At 43.7% G+C, this 12,120-nt stretch overlaps 1 pseudogene; it reads right to left on the reverse strand.

Annotated features, from left to right (window-relative positions):
• The window catches only part of LOC109944313 (uncharacterized), a 74,623-nt pseudogene extending 70,748 nt beyond the window's left edge, over positions 1-3,875 (reverse strand).
• Positions 3,876-12,120: the final 8,245 nt, after the last annotated feature.

The raw sequence follows: 12,120 nt of genomic DNA on the forward strand, positions 1-12,120 counted from the left end.
CAAAAGATCCTCTTGCTTTTCTAATAACCTATTTTTATCATTCAAGGCATCAATTAATTCATTAATCTTATCAACCTTAGTTCTATCTAGGCCCTTGAATAAACATGAATAGTCTATTTCATCATCGCTAGATTCTTCATCACTTGAGGAAGCATAAGTACTAGTATTATGAGTGCTTACCTTCTTTTCCCTTGCCATGAGACAGGTGTGATGCTCGTTGGGGAAGAGGGCCGACTTGTTGAAGGCGGTGGCGGTGAGTCCTTCCTTGTCGGAGTCGGACGACGAACAATCCGAGTCCCACTCCTTTCCAAGGTGTGCCTTGCCCTTAGCCTTCTTGTAAACCTTCTTCTTTTCCCTCTTGTTCCCTTGTTCCTGGTCACTATCATTATCGGGACAATTAGCGATAAAATGACCAATCTTACCACATTTGAAGCATGAGCGCTTCCCTTTCGTCTTGGTCTTGTTGGGATGCTCCTTGCGACCCCTTAGCGCCGTCTTGAAACGCTTAATGATGAGGGCCATCTCTTCCTCATTGAGTCCCGCTGCCTCAACTTGTGCCACCTTGCTAGGTAGCACTTCCTTGCTCCTTGTTGCTTTGAGAGCAACGGTTTGAGACTCGTGGATTGGGCCGTTCAACGCATCGTCAACGTATCTTGCCTCCTTGATCATCATCCGCCCGCTTACAAACTTTCCAAGTATCTCCTCAGGCGTCATCTTGGTGTACCTAGGATTCTCATGAATATTGTTCACAAGATGTGGATCAAGGACAGTAAAAGACCTTAGCATTAGGCAGATGATGTCGTGGTCCGTCCATCGTGTGCTTCCATAGCTCCTTATTTTGTTGACGAGGGTCTTGAGCCGGTTGTACGTTTGGGTTGGCTCCTCGCCCCTGATCATTGCGAATCTCCCAAGTTCGCCCTCCACCAACTCCATCTTGGTGAGCATGGTGACGTCGTTCCCCTCATGAGAGATCTTGAGGGTGTCCCAAATCTGCTTGGCGTTATCCAAGCCGCTCACTTTATGGTATTCATCCCTGCACAATGAAGCTAGAAGAACAGTAGTAGCTTGTGCATTTTTGTGAATTTGCTCATTAATGAACATGGGACTATCCGTACTATCAAAGTGCATTCCATTTTCTACTATCTCCCATATACTTGGATGGAGAGAGAACAAGTGGCTACGCATTTTGTGACTCCAAAATCCGTAATCCTCTCCATCGAAGTGGGGGGTTTACCGAGGGGAATGGAAAGCAAATGAGCATTAGAACTTTGCGAAATACGAGAATAATCAAAGGAAAAGTTTGAATTAACCGTCTTCTTTTTCTCGTAGTCGTTGTCGTCGTCCTTTTGGGAAGAGGAAGATTTGTCGCTGTCATAGTAGACTATCTCCTTGATGCGCCTTGTTTTCTTCTTCCTCCCGTCTTTTCTTTTGTGGCCCGAGCCTGAGTCAGTAGGCTTGTCATCCTTTGGATCATTAACGAAGGACTCCTTCTCCTTATCATTGACCACCATCCCCTTGCCCTTAGGATCCATCTCTTTGGGTGATTAGTCCCTTTCTTGAAGAGAACGGCTCTGATACCAATTGAGAGCACCTAGAGGGGGGGTGAATAGGTGATCCTGTAAAAACTTGAACTTTAATGCCATAAAACTTGGTTAGGAGTTAGCACGACAAAGCCAAGTGGCTAGAGAAGAGTTCTTGCAAGACACTATAACCACGAGAAGATCAACACAGATAGACACAGTGGTTTATCTCGTGGTTCGACCAAGTTCAACACTTGCCTACTCCACGTTGTGGCGTCCCAATGGACGAGGGTTGCAATCAACCCCTCTCAAGCGGTCCAAAGACCCACTTGAATACCACGATGTTTTGCTTTTTACTATATCCCGCTTGCGAGGAATCTCCACAACTTGGAGCCTCTCGCCCTTACAATATGATGTTCACAAAGAAGCACGGAGTAAGGGAGGGATGAGCAACGCACACAAGACACAAAATCCGAGCGACAATACGCACACAAGTCACAACACGAGCTCTCAACACAACTCAAAGAGTTCTCTACTCAAACGGAGCTCTAATTGCTATCACAAAGAATCGAATGCGCGGAATTGAAGTCTTGGTGCTTAGGAATGCTTAGAGAATGCTTGGTGTCTTCCTCCATGCGCCTAGGGGTCCCTTTTATAGCTCCAAGGCAGCTAGGAGCCGTTGAGAGCATTCCAGGAAGGCAATTCTTGCCTTCTGTTGCCTGGCGCACCGGACAGTCCGATGCACCACCGGACCCTGTCCGGTGCGGATTTCTTTCCTTCTTTGGCGAAGCCGACCGTTGGAAATTCAGAGCCGTTGGCGCACCGGACACTATCCGGTGCACACCGGACAGTCCGGTGCCCCCTTCTGACCGTTGGCTCTACCACGCGTCGTGCGCGGATTACGCGGCCGACCGTTGGCCCGGCAGACTGTTGGCTCACCGGACAGTCTGGTGCACCACCGGACAGTCCGGTGATTTATAGCCGTACGCTGCCGTCGAAGTCCCAAGAGTAGCCAGTTCGCCAGAGTCAGCCTGGCGCACCGGACACTGTCCGGTGCACCACCGGACAGTCCGGTGTACCCAGACTGAGCAGACTCTTGGCTGCTTCGAGCCAAGCTTTTCCAATTGTATTTTCTCTGATTCTAGCACTTAGACAAACATGTTAGTACACAAAAACCAATGTACTAAGTCTAGAATCATACCTTTGCATTGATTTGCACCTTATCCACCATTTGGCATAGTTTATCACTTAAGCACTTGTGTTGGATACTAAATCACCAAAATACTTAGAAATGGCCCAAGGGCACATTTCCCTTTCAAAGCTGGGGTTAGCGTTAGATTTGTATTCAATTCCGAAAGAGAGGGAAAACAAATCAACCAAGAAATAAGGCGAGTGAACACGGTGATTTGTTTTACCGAGGTTCGGTTCCAAAGAACCTAGTCCCCTTGAGGAGGTCACAAAGACCGGGTCTATTTCAACCCTTTCCCTCTCTCAAACGGTCACTTAGACCGAGTGAGCCTTCTTCCTTAATCTCACGGGTCACTAAGACCCCACAAGGACCACCACACACTTGGTGTCTCTTGCCTTGCTTACAAAGCATTTGAGAGTAAGAGAAAGAAAAGAAAAAGGCCAAGCCAAGTAACAAGAGCAACAAAAGAACACAAGAACACCCTCTCTCAAGTCCCTAATGGAATTGAGTTGAATTGGAGGCTTCGGAGAGGATCAAATCTATTTGATGTGTCTTGGAGTGGAGTCTTTTGCTCTTATATTGAATGCAATGTTTGGAATGCTTGGATGGTTATGAATGAGGTGGTTGGGGGTATTTATAGCCCCCAACCACTTCCATAGCCGTTGGGGAGGCTGCTGGCGATGGGCGCACCGGACAGTCTGGTGCGCCACCGGACAGGTACTCTGCGCTGTCCGGTGCGCCGCCACGTCACCCAACCGTTAGGGTTCGGAGCGAAGTCGACCATTGGAGCTTTGTCTTCTTGCGGCACCGGATAGTCCGGTGCCCTCTGACTTCGTGGCTCTGACTTCTGCCCCGGCACTGTTCACGTAGCAGGTACTTTTGTAGTCGACTGTTGCTCACAGATAGCCATTGCCTGCTGGCTCATCGGACAGTCCGATGGCACATCGGACAGTCCGGTGAATTATAGCGGAGCGCGCCTGCGTTTTCCCGAGAGTGGCTGGTTGACCCCTGTATGGTCCTGGTGCACCGGACACTGTCCGGTGGCACACCGGACAGTCCGGTTCGCTAGTCCACAGCACACTCAAGTCCTTTTACTCCTTTAAAATGGTGTCCCTAACTTTAATCTTTTATTTGTTTGTGTTGAACCTTATGCACCTGTAATACATGAATTCTAGACAAACTAGTTAGTCCATGAGTTTGTGTTAACGATCAACCACCAAAAATAATTATATGAAAAGGTTAACCCTATTCCCTTTCAGCACCCACACCCCCTGCCTTGTAACAGAAATAAGGAAATGAGATTGTGACGCGTTTCCTTTTCCACTACTTAGCCTCGGGCTTTCATCTCGGGACGAGATTTATTTTTAGGGGGAAAGGATGTAACACCTCTGGTGTTACTAAAACTAAAACCTGACATGGCATCATGTGCATTGGCATCTCTGTGATTGTAATGAATCTAGAGTGCATTTATTAGGCTTAAGAAAACTTTGAATGTGAGTAGTAGAGAGTAGAAAGTTTAGAGAAAAACCTTCATATTTGATCCCATAGGTGAAATGTGTGATCTGGCAATATTCTGCCACAAGTCAAAATATCAAACTCATAGAGTTTTCTATGCCTAGTAACTTTCATGTGTATGGGTTTTCAAATGTTATGGGGAAAGGTGGAGAAAAACACAGTTTGATTTGGACCTAAGGTTTGAATCCTGAAATTTGTACTAACTAGCTATGTTTAGGCCTTAGTAGTTTTCAATCCATGGACAGTTTGAAGATAATCACTATATCCAATTTGTAGAGCTACACTAGGTGTACAAACTTTATTAATTCACTTTACCCTAAATCCATATGGAATTGGTAGAAAAGGGGGGCCTAAAGATGGAAACTTCAGTCTGAAAAATCAGACTTTGAGGCATTTCAGTCTTGCTGGTTTTGTAATCTGAAGCAGTTTTGTGAGCTCCTTAATGGCTGATCCATATAGTTCTAGGCTATGAGTATTGAAACAAAGTGTAAGACCACGTGTTGGTATGTAAGTTTGATAAAGGATCCTACCCCTAAAGCCATATGAGACTGGCAGTAACAATGGTCTAAATGTTCAGTGTTTTTAAGTCTGTATTCAGACTTAGTCCCATTTCAGCTCACTGAAATTGGTGTGATTGATCTAACTTTGGAGTTCTTTTGTGGATGATCAGTGAAGTATTGAGCCATACTCGTTATAGAAACGTTGTAGAATATCTATTAGATTACATGTTTGGTTAAGGGTGGTGGACTTGATACTACACAAAACATAGAGTAAATGATGCTTAAAGATAGGCTGTAGACTTCTAAAATTTCAGCTAGGGAAGAGTGCCCTGAATTGAAGTTGGTGAATTTGGCGCAACTTCAGAGAGTTCTTGCGGCAAATCCATGCAATTTAGGACTAGGAATTCTTCAAGGAAATGGTAGATCATATATAGTAGTACAAGGTTCCTTCAGTGGGTTTGGGTTGAGTCCACAGCAAAAAGTGAAGGAAAGGTTGTCCAACAGTAGATTTTCAGGTTCCAGGTCAGACTTAACCCAATGGCTAAGTGCTGAATTTCAGCAGGGGTTAGCCGTATTCAAGCATATGTATTAACTAATCCATAGAGATTCAAGCGGGAACTGTGTAGTAAAATGGAGACACTGTGTAGAGGAACAAATCTCTCTAAGTAATTCTGATTTGGTGGCATAATAATGTAGCAGTAAAGGTGCCTCTAGAAAGGTGTTGTCAATCTGTGTGGGTTCTAAAAACCTAGTTTAGTGATAACAACCCAGCTTTAGGGTCTTGCTGTGTTAAACCCATGCGGCTGTGATCTAGGTTCTCTATAGAAAAGTTGTAGATCATACGTTAGGGAACATATTTGGTTAAGGAACATTAGCTTGTTACCATATGAAATAATGAAATAAAGATGCATAAACACGAGCCGTTCAGGTGGATGCTGGAGTGCGAATTCAGTTTTGACAGATCCAACCCCTGGAAAAGATTTTCCCCTCCGTGTTGTACAAGTTCGGATGAGGTTGGACGTGGCTAGAAGTGAGTTAGAGAGGGCCTAGGAGTTTCTAATGCTGAGCCAGAAAGGGGGGCTTCACCTTGTAAACATTTGAAGCCTGGTACAGTCAAAACACTAGCAAGCGCTGGACTTTGCCTAACTGTAGTTCGAGCTTGCATGGACATGGAGGTCGAAGCTGCGTGCCTAGTCCATGCCAACCTTAGCCAAACCTTATCGTCGCTCAGATAAGGACAAGTCTTGCCGAGTGTCCGTTTTTTTACTATAACTGTGGTCACGCGGGGAGTACACCATCTCTCGATGCTTGTGCTCTTTATCTAGGACTGCTCAAGGTCTTACTGTCACTACGTTCTCGTCCGTACTCATCTGGTCACGCGAAGTCTTTCAGGCTGAAATCACCTTGGCAACTCCTTGCTGTTCTGTCTGGTGAGCATGTCGCCTTTGTTTCATCCTGTCGTGCCCAGTCGAGCTCGATTTTATTTCTTAGTTTTGATCACATGTTTTGTACTCCTTTGATAGTTGCGAAGCTCACGGAACCGTTCGTTATATTGCTATCGTCGTAGGTTGTTTAGAACGAAACCGCACCATCGATGAACGTCGTTGTGAACCACCAAATCATTGACTAACCAAATTACGCCCTCTCCGTGCTCACTCATGTGAGCACCATGGTCTACGTTAGTCATTGATATTTCTATGCGTTTCGTTTGAACTCTACCAGGTTGTTACCGTAGGTGCGAGCTTGCCAAATCAAGCTCTGAGTCGTGCTCGTGGCAAGAGAAACTATGAACTTGGGAATCCAGTGAGAGCCCTAAAGCGGTTCATGGGGTCGTGACTAAGTTTTTGTGGCTTTTTAGGGCCCTTTTTGGACTGCGTCGTCGTGCTTTTGGTTTTCAGCTCGTCGGAGCCGCCGGCATGACAGAAGGACATGGTTTTGTGAAAGCGAAGAAGTCCAGGGACCCTTGTGTGGTTGTCAGTGACTCACTTAAATAGTGATTACAACCTGTGTGTTTACCCATTTCGGCAAGGGTGTTTGTGCAAAACATGTGGCGCAGCGTGCGCGGGGGGCTGACCTAAGTCCGTTTTCGCGTGCGTGTGGGCCAACTTTTTAGATTTAGGCCTGGTTGCATCCATAGGATTTCTTATTTGTTTTCTTTTCTAGTGACCTATAAATTCTACTAAAAATTGAGGAAAAATACCAAAAATTCGAAATAAATTCTGCAACAACAAGTATTTTTGCAGAATTATGTAGTTTCTGTAAAATTAGTTATTGGATTTTTTTTGCAGCAACAAGTATTTTGTTTAGTTATATAAAGGTACACTTAGAAGGCTTAAAAGAATTTTAGAAATAAAACTATGGACCCAAAATTGATAAATATTTGGGGAATGGTAATTTACCCTTAGAGTAACCCTTGGTAAAAATCCAAGACTGAGTGGGATAGCTTTACCTAGAGAACCAGAAATTAGCTAAGTATAAATATTTAAAACCCTAAACTTTGATACTAATTTAGTGTTTAATCAAACTTGAGCCATACCTAGTGTTAAACAGCAAATTGACCCACTAGAACCTATATAGTTCCCTGATTTTCTAAAGAAATGTTGATTTGATTCCTTTAGGCAAAGCTATATAACATATAAATATGAATATATTTATCATCTGTCTACTTAAAGAATATGTGAGTCTTCCACCTCTCCCTTCGTGAGAGTTTACATAGCATATCATTACATGAGCATTCATATACTTTTAATTGACTTGTAGAGCACCTAGAAGAAGAAATTGAAGTGGAAGTGGAAGAGGAGCCAACTCCTCAATCTGAAGTTTCCCCAACTGAATGTGTTCCTGAAGGCCTTTCCGAAGGTGCTCCAGTAGGGTTTGCTGCTAACTGCAATATTCTAGTCAAAGAGCTTGACTCTCCTCCTCATCAAGGCAAGCCCAGGTGCATTTGCCACCTCCTTGTTATTTTTAAACTTTTATCACTTATATGTTGCATTAGGTAGTAGGAGTTGAATGATTAAACCTTTGCTGCATAACTTCCTTGAGTTATTGACTATCATCCTTGACACCTGATTTAAAAATCTAGTTGTGCTTAGTATGCTCATAGACTAGGACAAAATGTTTTGATCTATGAATCATGTTTTTACAAAGCAAAAGAGACTAGAGTGATGAAGATATCAAAGGCCTTGATAACTTCATCATTTCAGTAGGCTATATATGACATGTACCAGGTTTTCAGAAATAATCTAAGGTGAGACCAAACGTTGAGCAGGAAAGGTCGCCCGTCTGTGTCGCTTAAGGACCGCATGATTGTTGGCCTGCTGATCTAGGACCCTTTAACTGGCCACATGCCTCATCATGGGTAAGCTTAGTCTCGGCCGGACCAATACCAGAACAGCTCGCACGCACTGAGAGTGGAGAGATGGCAGGAGTAATGTGTGCCCACCTGGCAATTGGCTGGATGGCGGGGAACTGTGCTCTCGAGTCGCGTGAACCTGTTCTGGTCTTGAGGAACCCAATGGCGAGTTGAAATATGCAAGGGTTAAGTGCTACATATGTCGTGTGGTTGGAGATCCCTAGCTAGGTATTAATCGATTTGGATCGCTGAACTTCTCGGATATAAATACTGGATCTTTGACCCTCATCGTAGATAACAAGTGAAACTAAAGTTGATAAAAGGAAGCTAGTGTAGGCAAAGTGAATGCTCTAGATTAGCCAAATCTAGATTCATGAAAAGTACTTAACTTGTGAATTAAAATTTCGGCATAAGGATCCACTACTAGTAAGCTTTTCTGTAAAAATTGAGTCTTTGAACTTTGGTAAGCTTTACCTTGATTCCCAACAAACGAACATACTCTTGGGAGTCTTTTCTTTAGTCGGGTCAGTCTTGCTGAGTAATTTTATACTCAGGGTTTTATTCCCATTATTGCTGCAGGAGAGACTATTAACACCTTTGAGTTTTGTTAAACTCACGATGGAGGCTTTTGTTTATGTTTATTATGTGTGTGCTGCGGGAAGATTGTCTTTTCCCAAATGTTGTAATAAGTTAGCACTTGACTCTACCTCGAGCATGTAATAATAAACACCACTTGGTTTGGATACTTAAAAGTTTGCTAATGTATATTATCTTATTGTAAAGTCTTCCGCTCAAATTCTATGGTTAAATTTTATGTTCATGGCTGTTAATTGTAATATTTGCAACTATGGGTGAATGGTCCTTGGAAATGAACGAGTTCATCGAAACTCGACACCTCGGGTAAGTTATCTGATCCGTTTACATATCTATCCGAGGTATTGATGGCAAGGGTTGGCGTACGTGGGCTCGATAACTTGGTTGGATTGTGGCAGCTGGTATCGAAGCCCTTCACACATTTTTGCAAGTAATAGAATATCGTCAGAACCTATCTTTAAAGGAATTTGAGATCAAATGAATCTTTGGAAAAATTTAAACTAGGATTACATGCCTGGTAGTAAAAGTGCAGTTAGTACTATATTAAGTTAAGGACTAATAGGTGGCTTAGTTGGAGGTACTAACCACTAACCCACAACTTAGGCTAGAATAGAATCTTCTGTAGGTACACTAACAAAACCTTAGAAGATTACGACTAGTGAACTTTGGAGTGAGTAGGATTGCTACCGCCATAAAGTGTGATAGCCAAATATGTTGGTAGTATTTGAGAGGCGAATAGGAAACGAAGCATGCATCATAACATTCACTCCTTTAATAATAGCTTCCCCGCTAAAGCTTGATGGTTATCAGAATATATATTTATGTGGGTTTTCCAATTATTCTTACTAATCCTAATAATTCCTTTATCTTTTCTTTTATCTTTATTCCTTAAAAATTTAGAACAGCTCCCCTAAGCAGACGCCCCGCATGCGTGTTGGACCGCGAGGCGTGCCCAAGCATCAGTTGGCCTCCCATACAGTGGAGACCGGCAGTAACAGTCGTACACCTCCGTTGCAGACAGACAGTGGCTGTTGTACACCCCAGTCGTAGGTGGAGCAGCTGCAGTAGAATCTAAATGCGTCCTTCAATGAGCGGTGCCTCGACGCAGCTCATATTCTGGAGCTACTGGCGGAAAAGAAGCAGCTTCAGAAGGAGTTAGCTGAGCAGAAGGAACAACTGGCCACGACAATGCGATCCAGGGAGGCAACTTTTGCCCGTGAGAACCACCTGAGGGGCTTTTTCTAGGATTTAGTCCTAGCTTACAATGATCTGGAGGACTACTCCAGCTGTACTACCAGCTGCACCCCGATTACGCACCAGGAGCCGCAGAGGCAGAGGGTGGTGTTGTGTTAGCTGATGGGGGTGAGCCTGATGTAGATCTAGAGGAAGAAGCAACTCCTATGGTTGCACCAGGTGGTGGTTCTCCAGGGGGTAGTAGTGTGTTAGAGATAGACACTAACGCAGAGGAATAAAATGGGCACTAGGTCTATGAGTGCATCCTCTGTTGTAATATTAGTACCAGAAGTAGTCTGGAAATTTTGGTATTGTAGCCACTAAGGATCATGTATCTGCTTTTGTAATATATTCCTGGTTGTGGACACATATTTATGAGTTCTATTTTATTTCAGATGCCTAAGCGTGTTCGATTGTCTGATGTGGCTGGCACCTCTCAGAGTGGTGTGGAAGATGATCCTAATCCTCCACCGCCACCAATTCCTCCAACACTAGCTGATGCAATTGCCGCGCTGGTAAATGCGACGGCTGATAATGCACGTGTGCTGAGTGAAGCACTCTAGAATCAGAATCAACATGGGGCTCAGGTACCTCCCAATAATGCCAGAAATGCTTCTTATATGGAATTCATGGAGACTTGACCTCCCACTTTTATAAAGGCTGAGGAGCCACTCAAAGCTGATGAATGGCTTTGGGTGGTGGAGCAAAAGTTTGTTCTGATCCAGTGTACAAAAGTGCAGAAGCCTCAGTTTGCGGCTCAGTTACTTCGTGGTCCCGCCAGCACTTGGTGGGCAAACTTTGTGGCTATCCAACCAGCAGGACATCAAGTTACTTGGACTAAATTTAAGGAAGCTTTTCGAGCACACTATATTCCTGATGGAGTCTTGCAAATGAAACTAGAGGAATTTTTTAGGTTAAAGCAGGGTCCTGACACGGTAATGAAGTATCTCGGAAAGTTTAATTACTTGTCTCAATATGCTGTTGAACATGTGAACACCGATGTTAAAAAGTGAGATTGCTTCATGAGGGGTTTGAGTTTTAAGCTGTAGAAGAAAATGGCTACATGTTATGACCTAACATTTAACAGAGCAGTCAGTGTGGCGATTGCAGTAGAAGACAAGGGGTAGGTGCACCAAAATGCTAAAAGGATGTGGAAAGGATCTGGAGTTGGATCTTTCCAGGACCCAGCAAAGCGTTAAAAGGTAATAATCAGAACAGCTGGCTCTACCAACACTCCCTATCGTTCAGCCGCTTATCCTGCTAAAACTCATATCTACATTTGTCCCACTAATATGCAACTCTAATCCCTACCCACAAATAGCCAAGTTCCCCGTTTTCCTGCTCCCACTGGCACCAAATATCCTTGCTACAACTATGGAAAAGCAGGACATTTTATTAAAGACTGCCCCTACCCCCGCCAAAATAACTCCAATTTCCAGAGACCAGCAGGAAATAGTTCTCAAAATCAGAACAAAAATACTCCTATCAATAATGCAAAAAGATAGGATAACAGGAAATCTGGGTGAGTGTTCTATACTCAAGTTGATGTGACTTCAGAAGGACATCATGTACTTATGGGTACGTTCCTTGTTGCCCATCATCCTACCAAAGTACTTTTTGACACTGGTGCATCCCATACATTTCTCAGTAAAGATTTTGTCATGCATCATAATATTTTTATTCAAGAAGCGAGATGGGGTGTGGCAATACAATCGCCTGGGGTCGATTGTTTACGAAGGAAATAGCTTTTCAAGTGCCAATAGAATTGGTTGGGAATAACTACCCTACCAATATGATAGTACTGAAGGGCAAGGACATAGATGTAATCCTAGGTATGAATTGGCTAGGTCAACATGAAGCCATTATTGACACGAACAAGCAGATTATTTAGATAAATACAGTGTTAGGAGAAAGTCAGTTAAAAATCCAATTGTCTTCTCTAGAAGAAGTTCCGAGAAGGGCTTATAGCGTAGTAGTTGAAGAGTTAGCCAATATCCCGGTGGTGCAAGAATTTCTAGATGTGTTTCCAGAAGAGTTGCCAGGTTTGCCGCCAGAACGTGATGTGGAATTCTCTATTGAACTGAAACCTGGTACAACTCCTGTTTCTCGGAGATCATACAGAATGCCCCCAAATGAACTAGCATAGTTGAAGACTCAATTGCAGGATTTGCTAGAAAAGGGTTTTATCCGACCCAGTTCCTCACCCTGGGGCTGCCC

Source organism: Zea mays, chromosome 2 (genome assembly GCF_902167145.1).
Source record: "Zea mays cultivar B73 chromosome 2, Zm-B73-REFERENCE-NAM-5.0, whole genome shotgun sequence".
In the NCBI taxonomy this organism is placed as follows: Eukaryota; Viridiplantae; Streptophyta; class Magnoliopsida; order Poales; family Poaceae; genus Zea; species Zea mays.